General features: G+C 46.8%; 1 pseudogene; it reads left to right on the top strand.

The window, feature by feature from the left end:
- Positions 1-473: 473 nt before the first annotated feature.
- Positions 474-3,401, top strand: LOC149867154 (gamma-crystallin M2 pseudogene; annotated as a pseudogene).
- Positions 3,402-15,145: the final 11,744 nt, after the last annotated feature.

The following is a 15,145-nucleotide window of genomic DNA, read 5'->3' as shown; positions in this document are numbered from 1 at the left end:
CTCATCTGATCACTGGAAGGCTTCTTTCACCTGCCCTGTTTCATAACTCCCTCCAGGCAGCTCAGGTGCACTCTGTATATCAGGAGAGCTCTAAAGGCTTTGTCACACGGGATCAGGAACAATGAGTAATTAACAATAAATGCCAGAAAACAATTCCCTGGCAGCAGTTCCAGCATTTTCTCTTGAACATGAGACCCTCCGTGACATAATGACAAAATTGTTCAACATATTCTTTGCCCTGATCCTTTAGTTATTGACCTTAACAATAATCTTCCCACCCAGTAAACAGAAGACATCCACAATAGTTTACAATGAAAAATGATGGTGTAGAGGAACAGAGGACTGTTAATTTGCTTTACTGAGCAAAATGGTCTCTTTTGTCCAATCCATGTGAACCCAGCACAGTGTTTCCTATATAAAGGGTCACTTCCTCCATGCAGCACATGGCAATCTCCAACTAAACAGGAGCTAAAATGGCAAAGGTAAGAAAAAATAAGTGTATATTTTCTAAAATTGAGTGTGTGTGTATATATGTGTGTGTGTGTCTACACACACTGCCCTTTAATGCCTTATTTTCAGGGTTTTTTGCTTAATTTTCAGTTTGTCATTACTTAAAAGCTCTTGACTGCTGCTGTTCAACACCACTATGACTGAGGTGTTAGACAAATGCCTTACAAACACTGGGGACCAAAACCTGGGTTCAGCCTATTAAAATCAGTAAGAGCATTGCCACTCCATTCAATGAGCATAGCACCTGCCTTTATAGGAGGGATGGTCCTTCTTGGCCTGGTTTTTCTGTGCAGCTGCTCTAGCATTGTCAAATCCCTAAATTCTGTAGCACATCAAAATGGCTAATGTTTCTGTCTTCCTAGACTCCCAGAAATCTAACACACAATGTCTATCTGACCAGCTGGGAGTCCCAACAAACCCTAGGGTTGTAGCATCACAAACAGGGACATTTGCAAATGTCTCTTACACTCATTTTCATTTCCAACTGGAAAATGTGTGTGGGCTTCCTTAAGGGTGCATAAAGAAGTGCAGCTTCCAGCTGTAACTCAGAACATTGTTTCTAAAGTGCTCTGAATTACACTGTTACCCCAGACCAAACAGAAGTTCACTGTTGGTTCCAGTGGGGATGGGAATCTAGCTGCTGGCTGGGAGCCTGCAGCCAGCCTCCCTGAGCAATGGCCACTCTGCCAGTGCTCCAGAATGGGAGGGAGGAAAGGGTGGGGTGTGAATTGGAGCCCCACAACCTAAGGGGTTTCCAATCCACCCTCTGGGGAGCTGAACCCCACTCCCCTCTGGACTGAACTCCTTCTGTTCCCTTTCCCCCTTCCCATTCTGAAGACAGCAACAGGCTGAGAGCTCTGCAGAAACAAGTTATAGAAGACACTACATTTTTAAATATCTTTATCTGATACCTCATGCAATGAGGGTTCAGATTTTCACTCGATCAGCCATTTTTCAAGCTGTCTGCAGCCATGCACTTGTGTTCAGTCACAGCCATAGTCTGCTTTCTGTAGCCGGATTAGGTGAAAATCATTACTTCTTTCTGCATCCAGGTATCCTGATGATTTTTTAGCCCTGATACACAGTGAGGACAGTGCAAGCCTTTCCACTGCTTCAGAAAGATTGTAGATCAGAACCAGAAAGTCAGAGTTGCAGAACCAGAAGGCCAGAGTCACTGTTTAAAACCAAGGCTTTCTAATATTATGAGTGTTACCTTTCATTTTTATGCAGATCATTTTCTACGAGGGCAAAAACTTTGAGGGCCGCTCCCATGAGGTTACTTCAGATCAGCATGATATGCAGTCTTACCTAAACCGCTGCAACTCCATCAGGGTGGAAAGTGGCTGCTGGATGATCTATGAGCACAGCAACTACACAGGCCACCAGTACTTCCTGAAGAGGGGAAGATACTCAGACTACCAGCAGTGGATGGGATTCAATGACTCCATCAGGTCCTGCATCCTAATCCCACAGGTAAATTCACTGGCATTGCTGTGGTTGACCCTTGTTGGTATGAAAACACAGTGAGTGGCCTCTGCCAAGCTCAGGGCTCCCTGCACAGTCCCAGCCCTAGAAACCCTGCAGTCTTGACTGAGAGACAAGGCCAGGATAGAGAAGGACACAGAAGGGTGATAAGTTTAAGAGGCAGATTTCAAAAGTGGCTTAGCTGCCTAAGAATGCAGAAAGCAGGCCAGTGGAGGTCACAGGGGAGTTTGTAGCAGAGCTTCAAGTTGGACCAAGTATTACATGAGTTCGTGTTTAATGCCTCGATCACAAGACCTTCCTTTACTCTGTCATTGTGTTATGGATGGCTGATAGCTCTTCCTATTACTAAGGTTTCCTGATACACCCCAGTTGAAGATCTTGTTTTCCATTTTTTATATCTGAGTCAGACATAAACCATTTCTGGTGAAATTGTCTATTTTGTGCCAGGTATGTACTTTCTCTCTGGATATAATGCTTAAATTTGGGAAAATTAACAGAGTCATCTAAAGAAACCAGCCCCCCATGAACCCTTATCTAGTGCCCTTATCCTTGTAAAAGCCAAGAGACTGAGAGTGAGTGAAGTGGCGTTTGCTTTAAATTTGCGGAGATCTTCAGGAGAGGGGGTTTTTTTTCTACTTTCTTATATTAATATTTTATCCTGCTTCTGTAACTCATATTGTCTTTCATTGTAAGTTTCCCTGAGCCTATTTTGGGGAAGGGTAGTTGACAAATCTAACACGCCAATTAATAAATAAAACTATCTCATGCCCTGGACCATATTCAAGTTCAGAAAATCGTTAGCTTAGGCACATACTGGCCATCCAGGTACCACTTACCCTTTTCCTGTCTGTTCCTAAAGGAAGACAAAATACATAAAAACAAGACTCAGTTCCCAAATAATGTAAACCAATGTCACTTAATTGACATCTCCTCCGGTGCATTTTGTGTACCTCTGAAGGAAAAAGGTACACAATAATTCACTACTGAGTAAGGAATGAATGAGGCCTTTTTTTAACCGATTAAACAAAAGGGATCTTTCATTTACTTTTCATGAATGGCTTAAAAGCAGAATGACCTACAGACAGACAGAACTATTGCTTACATCCCATATCCTTGTGTGTTTGCCACAGTTCAAGGGTACCAGCAGGATCCGAATTTATGAGAAGACTGACTTTGGAGGCAGGATGATGGAGTTGATGCATGACTGTCCTTCTCTCCATGAAGTATTTCATTATGGAGATATCCAGTCTTGCCAAGTTTTGGAAGGATACTGGATTTTCTATGAGCAGCCAAACTACCAAGGACGACAGTACCTCCTGAGACCCAAAGACTACAGGAGGATCACCGAGTGGGGAGCCATAACCTCCAGGGTTGGATCCCTGAAGCGTGCAGTGGACAGTTACTAAACCATACACATCTTCAAGTGGTGAATGCTTCGTTTCATTGGTTATGTTGCTCTGTTAGGATTTTGAAAAGTGGGATTTTGAAAGGTGCCTGCCTAATGGAGTTAAGCTGGGACAAAATGATCCAGTTTGCTCACCTTCCTCACGAGTCTAACATCAAGGAAAGTGTGCAGCATTGTGCTCATGACTTTGTCCCCGGGTCAAAAAACCAAGCATGAAACACATAGGGGAACATAAAATGCTGAAGGGGAATTTGATCTGCAGAGTGAGGTGTATATAAACTGCTGCATGATTTGGCCCTCAGTAAAAAAACTATTCTCCGTTCCTGTAGGAAGAGAAGCAAACATTCAGCTTCTTGGTTTCCCTAATCCTAACAGAGATTCTTTATCTGAGTGTTTGTTCCCATAGTATAGAGTTACTGGGCTATGTTCTGCACCTCCATTCCCTGGGAGCTGTAGCTTTAGGGGGCAGCCTGAAACATTTCTCATGGAAGTACTATGCAGTGAGGAAACCTGGCATAATTGGTCCCATAGTTCTCCTGCAAGTAGCATCCTAGTCCTAGACGTGTGGTGGAAGTTAAGAGTTTTAACTAATTCTTCAGTACCAGGACACATGGACTAGACTGGGACAAAGCATTTCGCATTGTTACATACCATCTCTGTTAACAAAACTTCTTTTCCTGGCAGTCTGCAGTAATAGTATGATTGGTGTGATGTTGCTGAATAAATCTTTTGAGCTTATCTGTCATCCTGCCTCATTTATCAAGGAAAATACTCACTGATCCTAAAAGCAGAATAATAATCCTGCAGTTGACCTGCCTTTGGTATCCCCCAGCCCTCCTGAGCTCATTGTGTGGCCCCTGACTCAGCAGGCTCCATGGAGCTCCCCATCTCACAATCTTAGCAGGCTAGGGGACACCAAGCCAGTCCACTTCCAAACTGCACATCACCAACAGCTCTACATGTTTGTGGTCCAAACCCTCCACCATCCCATGCTTATGTCCCACCTGGACATGAAGTGGCGGGACACTCAGCAAGGACAAGGGTCCCCGGTGGACAAATCTATATTCTATCGTAATGTCAAGAGCCACTGAGGAACTCAGCTGGCAGCTCCTTCACGAAGCCACTGCCTTGGGCATATATCTGGAACACTTTACTGACACCCCCAACACCTGTCCCTTCTGTGAGCAGACATGGCCCAGGCACATGCCTACTTGGAATATGCCAGGCTGCAGCCCCTTTATAGCCTCCTACAGAACCTCCTGCTGAGGATGGCCACACTATTACCCACACCTTTTTTGTTATACATTTCTCATCTATGGCCCCACCAAGCACCAAGACCTCCTGGTCAACCTTCTGCTGGCTCTCGCCAAACAGACCATCTATAAAACCAGGAAGGAGGCTCAAGCTGTGGGAAACCCAGGTGAATATAGAGCTGCCTGCCTGTCACTCCTTCATTCATGTCTCAACCACTGTTTCACTGATCAGCGGCCACAGGCTCCCTTGACTTGGCCAGTGGTCTCCGGCTAGTGTGCTCTGTTCAGTGTTCCCTTCCGGGTTCCTTGTTATTAACCTTTGGCCTCATTCGCATCCTCATTTGTTTTTTAAATGTCCCAGTTAATCAGTTGGCATGTTCCCAGTGGCCTTTGTTAGTAAGGGAGACTGATAGTTTTCCATGATGGGCACAAGTCTATGGCCCATGGTACATCAAGGAAACCATGGTACAACATAGGTTTATGTTTCTCAGTGCCAGAGAGGTGCTGAAAAGGAAAGTGAACTGAGAATGATGAGAGTGTTTTCCACTGTTCCTCTCTCACTTGCAGCCTACAGCATTTAAGGTCTAGGAAGTTCTAATTCAGAGGTTGTACCCCTAATTCCCATGCTCTATAGCTACTGGTGCCCCTTTACTCCAAGAATTTGTCCCATCCCTTCTTTGAATTTGGTTGAGCTGGCAGCTTCCCAATCATCTTGTGGTACTGAGTTCCATACTTTAATTACTACATGAGATGTTTACTGGGGAGTAAACTAATTAGCTCCACAGTAAATGTGCATCTACATGTGTGCCCCTATTAGGCTGGATTAAACTAATTAACTCTGCAGTGGGATAGCACTACTAAATACAAATACTATCCTGCTGCTGTGGAGTTTTTTACTGCGCAGTAGTGCACATGTAGATGTTTTCCTGGCTGGCCGGGGCACGGAGGTGCTTCAATGCAGGGGCTGCCTGCTGGCTAGCCCTGCACTAGAGCACATGCCCCAGCCAGGCCCTCCACAGCACATTGAGCTGGGTGGGGGGAACAGCCCCAGACTGGCAGGTTGACCTCCAGTACCCCCTGCCAGGTCAGGCTGCTCCAACCCAGTTCAATGTGCTACAGTCCCGGGCACACATTCAAATGGTGTGGCTGGAAACAAAAAACCCCAGAGCAATTTATTGCTTTGCATTAATTGCACATGTAGACACACCCACTGTGTGCAAAAGAACTTCCTTTGGTTAGTTTTAAATTTACTCTCTACTAGTTTCATTTTGTGATCCCTAGTTTTTGTATCATCGGAGAGTAAATAATAAATCCCTATTTACTTTCTCTTCCCCATTTAGTATTTTGTAAATCCTTATCATGGCCCCTCCTGAAGCATTTCTTTTCTAAACTGAATAGGCCTAGCCTCTTTAGTCTCACCTCATATGGAAACCCATCCATACCACTAATTATTCTGGGGTGCTTCTATACATGTACTTTACTGAGGAGTTGGCAAATTAGCTAATTAATAGACAGGCTGCCCTTCAAGAGAGGCACCTGCCCTTCAGGATAGGCATGTGGAGGCCCAGGAGGACCCAACGTATGCCAGGCAGTGGAGGCCACCAAAGACAACTGGAGAACCCTGGACATGGTGCTGGCCCTGGCAATCCCTTTATTCCACCCAGCACCCAACCCTGGCCCCAGCTGGCTCCCGGCAGCCACCACAGGCCTGTGTCAAATCTCACCAAGCCCTGGGGAGCCCCACTGTCCACATCCCTCCAGGTCAAAAACAACCTGTCCACCACCACTCTCTGTGTGCAACTGTCCAGCCAATTCGCCACCCATCTGACTGTGTAGCCATCAATGCCACAGTCACCTAGTTTTTTTTATGAGAATGGGGTGAGAGACAGTGTCGTAGGCCTTCTTAAAGTCCAGGAAGACAACATCCACCCCCACGCCTTCATCCAAGGACTTTGTGACCTGATCGTAAAAGGAAATAAGGTTAGTATGACAGGATCTTCCCTTAATGAACCCATGTTTGTTCCCCATGAGCATGATCTCCCCTGCTTGTCCTTCACAGATGTGCTCCTTGATAATTTTCTCAAAGATCTTCCCCAGGACCGAGGTAAGACTGATGGGCCTTATGACAGGTGTGCCCCTTCAGGGTCTGTCCACTGGTGACCCCGACCACCTGTTATGGGCCAACCTCCAGCCTTCTCATCTGCTACGCCTTGTTGTTAATTACTTAATTAGATGTTAATTAAGTGGGAGGTTGCCCATTTTGCTGCCCCAATGCAAGTGGGCGCTATCTGTGGCTCCTTTCCTCCCCTACACCGCAACCCAAGATTTGTAGATGGTACTCACATCATTTAGTCTGGGCCTTAATCTACTCTGGCCCCCCTCATCCTCCCTGGGCTCTCCATGGCCCTGCTTCACTGGGCACCTCACTGGGTGTTCATCAATGCTGTCCCCCTCTCTGGGGCTCCTCGCTGCCCCCCTCTCTGGGACTGGGGTCTCCATGTACTTTACTAAGGAGTTGGCAAATTAGCAGCCATGGCTCCCCTATGAGGCCTCCTCCAACCACTGATAGCCTCACCCAAACCTCCGGGTCTAAACAGCAAACACAAAACACAAGCCCCTAGGCTATAACATAAAATCTAAGCCGCCCGGCTAAACAACATTCAACATTCAATCCCTACCAGGGTTTAAATGTGAACCAGGCCCTGCCCCTTCTGGTCAGCTGACCTCTGGCAGGTGTGGGTCACTAGCTAACTGTGGTTGCCCTGGCAACTGGCAGCTGGGGCTCCTCACTCACTGCTAGAGCTCTTTCCTAGCAGTTTCCCCTTTCTGAAAGGAGCAGAGCACCTAAGTGCTCTGCAACAGGCCTATAGTTACATGGGTCCTCCTTTCTCCCTTTCTTGTCAATGAGAATGTTGTGGGAGACAGGGTCAAAACCTCGATAGAGTCAAAGTATGTCACATCTGTTGCTCTTCCCTTCCCTGTCACATCCATAGAACCTGTCACCTTATCATAGAAGGAAATCATAGAATCATAGAAGTAGGATCAGAAGGGCCCTTGTAGATCTTCAAGTCCGACACCCTGCCTGGGCAAGAGAAAAAACTGAGCTCAAATGATCCCACCTAGGTAGGCATCAAGCCTCTTCTTAAAGACCCCCAGGGTAGGAGCCAGCACCACTTCCCTTGGAAGTTGGTTCCAGATTCTAGCCGTCCTAACTGTGAAGTAGTTCTTACGGATGTCTAATCTAAACCTACTCTCCAACAACTTGTGGCCATTATTCCTTGTTATGCCAGGGGGTGCTAGGGGAAGCAAGGTCTTTCCCCAAACCCTTCTGGTCCCCTCTAGTGAGTTTACAGAAGGTCACCAGGTCTCCCTTCAGCCTTCTCTTGTGAAGGCTGAGCAGGTTCATGTCCCGTGGTCTCTCATTGTAGGGTCTGCCCTGTTGTTCCTGGATCATGCAGGTGGCCCTCCTCTGGACCCTCTCAATGTTGTCCACATCCCTCCTGAAGTGGGGTGCACAGAACTGGACACAGTACTCCAGCTGTGGCCTGACCAGTGTTGCATAGAGGGGGAGGATCACCTCCTTGTCCCTACTAGAGATGCACCTGTGGATGCACAACAAGGTCCAGTTAGCCCTGCCAACTGTGACCTCGCATTGTCGGCCAAGATCCCTTTCTGCCTCCATGCTCTCAAGTAGGGAGTTTCCCATCTTATAAGTGTGCTGCTGGTTATTACTGCCCAAGTGCAGCACCCTGCACTTGTCAGTATTGAAGCGCATCCTGTTTTTGTTAGTCCACCCCTGTAACCTATCCAGGTCTTGCTGCAGTCTTTCCCTCCCTACTAGCGTCACTTCACCCCATATTTTGGTATCATCAGTGAATTTAAACAGGTTGCTTTTCACCCTGTCATCCAAATCCCTGATAAAGAAATTGAACAGTGCGGGCCCAAAGACCAAGCCCTGGGGGACTCTGCTGCTTCTCCCCAGGTCAAATATGACCCATCCATCACCACCCTCTGAGTGTGACCCTTCAGCCAATCTGCAATCCATCTGACTGTGTAGGCATTAATGTCACAGTCGCCCAATTTTTTAATGAGGATGGGGTGGGAGACGGTGTCAAAGGCCTTACTGAAATCCAGAAAGACTACATCCACAGCAACACCTGCATCCAATGCTTTTATGACCTGATCATAAAAGGCAATCAGGTTGGTCTGACATGACCTGCCCCTAATGAACCCGTGCTGGTTGCCCTTGAGCATCATCTCTGAGGCCAGCCCATTGCAGATGTGCTCCATGATGATTTTCTCAAAGAGTTTCCCTAGGATTGAGGTAAGACTGATGGGCCTATAGTTGTCTGGGTCCTCCCTCCTCCCTTTTTTAAAGATGGGGACCAAATTGGCTATCTTCCAATCATCTGGCACCTGGTTCGAGCACCATGAGTGCTCGTAAAGCCATGCCAAGGGCCCTGCAATGACCCCTGCTAGCTCCCTCAACACCCTGAGGTGGAGAGCATCTGGACCCGCTGATTTGAACAAGTCCAGCCCCTCCAGAAGCTTTCTAACCCGGTCCTCCCCAGCCTGAGGTCTGGAGGCATTTCTCTCGAGTCCGTCTTGCATCACAGTGGGAAAGTCCCAGTCCCTGCCCAAGAAAATGGAGGTAAAGTATTGGTTAAAGAGGTCTGCTTTCTCCTCCGGTACAACCACCAGATTGCCCAGAGGATCTTGCAGGGGCCTCACATTTCCCAGTGCTTTCTTTATCCTCCCTATATATTTGAAAAAGGACTTTTTATTATCTTTGATTTTGGACTCAAGTTCTAGCTCTATGTACGCCTTATCTGTCCTGACAGCCCCCCTACAGGCCCAAGTAGAGGAGGTATACTCCTCTTTGGAGATAGCACCCCCCTTCCACTGGTTGTACGCTGCCTTTTTGGCAATCAGGCATTCCCATACACCCTTGGTGAGCCAGGGGGGCATTTGGACACTCCTGCCCCCCTTGCTTTTTGTTGGGATGGTCACCCCTTGGGCCCTGAGTATTGTCTCCTTAAGGAACAACCACTCATCTTGGGCACTGAGCTCCCCTGCTGTCGAGAACCCCAGCACCTCTCCCACTAATCTCAACTCATTGAAGTTGGCCCTCTTGAAGTCTAGGCCTACTGCCTTGCTGCTGGCCCTTGACACCCTGCATTGGATGGTGAATTCCAGCAAGCGATGATCACTATCACCCAGGTGGTCAAGGACCTGGCGGCCCCTTACCAGGTCTTCGCCTGTGGCCAGGACCAGGTCCAACAGGGCATTTCCTCTGGTGGGACTGTGCATCTTCTGAATTAAGTGGAGGTCCTGTATCTCGGCCAGGAACCTCCTGGAACAGTCCAACCTGGCTGACTGTTCCTCCCAGCAGATGTCTGGGTAATTTAAATCACCCATGACAACTACATCCCTTGCCTTAAGTGCCTCTGCAAGCTGGCCTGAAAATTCCCGGTCCAGCTCCTCTCCTTGGTTGGGGGGTCTGTAGAGCCCCACCATTAGATCCCTCTCCCCATGGACCCCTTGTATCTTGACCCAGAGTACTCCCACTTGCCCCTCTGACCCCATTTTGCTGGCAGAGGATGTGCATTGCTCCTTGACATAGAGCGCCATGCCCCCACCTTTCCTTCCTTCTCTATCCTGCCTGTAAAGCCTATGGCCCCTAATGGTAACTGCCCAGTCATGGGATGAATCCCACCAAGTTTCTGTAACCCCTATTATGTCTGGGTCTGAACTGGCTATTCTGAGGGCGAGTTCCTCCTGTTTATTCCCCATACTACAAGCATTAGTATATAGGCATTTAAGGCCCTGCTTAGCTGCGTGTGCCACCCCCATAAATCTTCTTACTTACTAGGCCTGTATGGGGCCAGGGCTGCTATGGGGCAACATGGAGCTGGAGCAAGCAGTGGGCAGTGGGGGGTTTGGCCACTGGAGGGCCATGATCTGGAGCAAGGACTGGGGGCCCTGGCCACTGCAGGTGGTGCTATCCCTCACCCATACTGTTCAATATCTTTATCAACGATTTGGACAAGGGGGTAGAAAGCACATTGTCCAAGTTCACTGATGACACCAAGATGTGGGGCAAGGTGGGCATGCCAGAAGGGAGGGACAGAATCCAGCTAGATCTGGACAGGTTACAGAGGTGGGATGATGAGAATAGGGTGGAATTCAATGTGGACAAGTGCAGGGTACTACATCTAGGGAGAAGGAACCAGCAGCATACCTATAGGCTGGGGAACTCCCTTCTCATCAGCACAGAGGTGGAAAGGGATCTTGGAGTCATTGCTGACTCTAGGTTGAACATGAGCTGCCAATGCCAGGAAGCTGTCAATAAGGCTAACTGCACCTTATCATACATCCACAGATGCATCACAAGCAGGTCCAGGGAGGTGATCCTCCCCCTTTATGCAGCATTGGTCAGGCCACAGTTGGAGTACTGCATCCAGTTTTGGGCACTGCACTTCAAGAGAGATGTGGCTACCATTGAGAGGGTCCAGAGGAGGGCCACTCACATGATTGAGGGCAGCAGGGCATGCCATATGAGGAGAGACTAGGGGGCCTGAGCCTAGCCTCCACAAGAGAAGGCTGAGGTGGGATCTGCTGGCCATCTACAAATTCACCAGGGGAGATCAGCAGGGAATAGGTGATACCCTGTTCCCCTGGGCACCACACAGGGTAACTAGGAATAACGGCCACAAGTTGATAGAGAGCAGGTTCAGGCTAGACATCAGAGGCATTACTTTATGGTTGGGGTGGCTAGGACCTGGAACCAACTTCCAAGCGAAGTGGTGCTCGCTCCTACCTTGGGGGTCTTTAAGAGGAAGCTGGGTAGACACCTGACTGGGGTCATATGACCCCAGCATCCATTTCTGCCCAAGACAGGGGGTCTGACTTGATGATCTGTTTAGGTACCTTCTGAACCTAGCTACTATGATACTATGAAACTAAAAAGATACAGACTAGACAAAAGTACTAAAAAGTAAGTCCATAACCAATTGCAACATTGTGCTCAATGAATAGTCAATTAATGGCTCAATGTCTAGTTGAGAGGAGGTATCTGGTGGGTTGCGCCAGGCATCTGTCCTGGGCCCAGTATTCTTTAACATCTTCATCAATGATTTCAATAATGGGATCGAGTGCACACTTAACACATTTGCAAAAGACACCCAGGTGGGTGGAGTTGAAGATGCTCTGGAGAGTAGGGCTAGAATCCAGTATGACTTAGAAAAAAGGTCCAAAGTCAAGCAGAGGAAATTTAAGAAGGAAAACACAAAGTCCTACATTTGGGACAGAATAATTGCCTGCACAAACACAGGTCAGTGGATTATTGGTTGGCTCAGTACTACAGGGAAGGACCCAAGGGTTACAGTGAACCATAAATTGAATATGAGGCAGAGGTGCTTTTGTTGCAAAAGAAAAAGGGCAACAGCATACTGGTTCACACTAACAGAAGTTTTATTTGCAAATCAAGGGAAATGATTTTTTGCACACTATTTAGCACTAATGAGTCCTCCCTTCAAGTATGTTCATTGTGCAACCCCACACTTCAAGAAACAGGGGACATATCTACACTTGCATTTACACTGGCTTAAAGTTGCTGTGCAGTAAATGGGAATAAGCTGGCATCTACACTTGCAGGCATTAAAGTACATTAACGCTATGTGTGGACTGATTTGAGACTAAAGTTAGTCCAAGTCAATCCACACACACAGTGTTACTGTGCAGTAAGGCGTCTACATTTGCTTTACTGCACAGTTAGATTGGGCATGAATTTGATATCTGCATGATGCAGGTATCAAATTATACCCAAGCCAACATAAGTCACTATATTTACTGCACAGTATGGGTATGTAGGTGTAGACATCCACCCGTACTGTGCAGTAATTGTAGTTACTGCACAGTAAATGTGCATGTGTAAATATGCCCAGGTACGCAGATTGGAAAGATTCTAGCAGAGAGTGAGGAATATGATCAATGGCCAGGGAAGAATGATTTATGAAGAAAAAGAGAACTAAGATTATGTAATCTAGAGAAGAGAAGACTGAGGGGGGATGTAACCAGTCTTCAAATACCTGAAAGGTGATTGTATAAAAAGAATGGATATCACCTTTCCTCAGTAGTGGCAGGGTACAGGACTTGGGAGCAATGACCTCAAATGGAAACAAAGGAAATTTAGGCTGGAGATTAGGAAGAACTTTTTGACTATCAGGGGGTCAAACATTGGAAGAGGCTACCTTGAGAAGTTGTGCCATCTTCATTTCTGGAAATTTTCAAGAGCAAAAAAAGACATTTGACTTGGATGGTTTTGTCAGAAATGCCTTTCCTGAGCAGGGGGCAAAAACTAGATGAGCACATGAGGTCCCTTCCAACCTACCCATAATCAGACAAGAGGGGTCAGACAGACATCCAGCAACACTTCAGCAGTGGCTTTATGTCAGTGTAGCTAACAGACAGTATTAATACACAGCCGCTCTAGATTCCCATGGGTGTGTGTGTGTGTGTGTGTGCGTGTGCGTGCGTGTGTGTGTGTGTATAAAAACCAGTAGCACCTACTCTGGGGTCCTTGGCATTAAACTTTTCTCAATGACAAACAATAAAGCATGTCCAAAATTATCTTTTTATTATAACAACAAATGGATAACAAACAAAGAATGAAAATCATACAAAGAAAATAATAACCATCACAATATATAGACATTGTATTGTTCCTTGATGGCAAATATGCTGCAAACCAGTTTCACCAGGCCTGATAACTCCTCCACTCGGTTCGGGGTCTTAATACTCAGTTCCTGACTTTGGTACCTGAATCCTTGGTATTATGCAGGATTCACAGCCCTCCTACTGGGAACTATTCAAACCTCCGAGGATTGCTTTCAGTTATCATAGATAGAATCCACCTCCTGCAGAGACTCTGGAGAGATCCAACACAATTGTGTTGTATTCCTTTTTTTTTGAGCAGGCACCCACAGCAAGACGCATGCTTTTCTGGTTGAGAAAAAGTTATTAAATGTCCCCTCAATGCCTTTCAATTCCTGGGACACTGACTACATTTTTACCTATCTGCCCACAGGAGACAGAGCTCGCCTAGCCTGATCAAGCAGTGTCTTCCAGAAGGTCAGCCTGTTTCAGTAATTAGACCCTGCTCCTCACAGAACCCTTCCCTCTGGACCCCAAATGCCACAAGTACTTCAACCGGACTGCTAGGTTATTGTAGGGGGTTCATTTGACCTCAGAAGTCCCCCCCAACATGGCCACCAGCCACCGCCATATTCCACCATGCTCAAGAGGGTCTCATTGACCTTTTGAAGGTGGACACATTTTCAAAAGTTCCCTTCTACAGTACAATGGAATTACACCAGCACCTAAGGAAGTTCAAAGTCCACAGCCCTTCCATGGAAATGCAGACTTCTCTGTCCATTTGCAGAAATAAAACTTCTTTCATTTCAAGCCCTATTCATAGAAAGGGATCAAAACATCAAGTCAGACTGACTATGCAGGCAAAGGGGAAATCTGGGAGACTAGAGTCCACAGCTCAACATTTTCCAATGAAAAGCCAGGGATCTGTGCATTGTTCAAGAGACACTCAGGGCATGGGAGCCTGACAGAGATTTGCTCTGGGCAGTGCCTGAGACCTAACTGATCAATATGGATCAACCTGGCATAACTCAACAACTGAGACCAAATGCCCCTTGTGATTGCCTCTGGAGGCTGATTCCTTCTAATAGAGTAGCATGTGCTGCCCATGTCACAGGACAACCACCAGTGGCCTAACCAGTGAACTTCCAGGTTCAGAGCATCCTCATGGGGTCGGTTGGGCATGATAGCACCTGTCTTGGTTGGGATACATCACCACCTTGGAGGCAAGACCAGAAAGCTACCCTTTCCCGTGTCTTGGGCTACCACCATTGATCTTCATCATCCTTGTGGTTTCATACCAGCTGTAAAGTTCAACAGGCATGTGAGATGTCCATCTGAACAGGCAGGAAAAAATTTAAATGTGTGTTGGTCTATTCTCAATACTCCCCAAGGCAAACCAGAAAATACAAGGGAGAAAATGTACAGGAAGTCACCAGACCCTAGTTTAGTAAGCGGTCTTCTGTAGATCAAATTAAGTTGGCAATGAGCATGCCGTTCTTCTTAGTGAGGCAAATAGAACATGCTTACACAAGAACCAACCTGGACTCAGGCCCAGAGAAACCGAACCAAGCTGGATGGAAGTTATAGATGCTGATTACAACAAATTATTTGGGTAAAATCCGCAACTCCCTTCAGGTTGAAAGGACAGTCTAGGACCATTCTCATTTGGATGCACACAGCAAAAATATTTGCTTGGAGCTGACCAAGCCAGATGTGCAAATCTGTTGAATTTTTATAATAAAGACTATGTGGAGACTATACACTGGAACTTGGAACAACATACTCTGATAACATTGGCTCCACCACCAAAGTTCCTACTATCATCACTACCAAAGAA

The sequence above is a fragment of the Crocodylus siamensis genome, chromosome 4, assembly GCF_052110815.1.
Source record: "Crocodylus siamensis isolate JL-2025a chromosome 4, ASM5211081v1, whole genome shotgun sequence".
NCBI classification, from domain to species: Eukaryota; Metazoa; Chordata; order Crocodylia; family Crocodylidae; genus Crocodylus; species Crocodylus siamensis.
The sequence above is the reverse complement of the archived record's forward strand: the minus strand, read 5'-3'. Positions and strand labels throughout refer to the sequence as shown.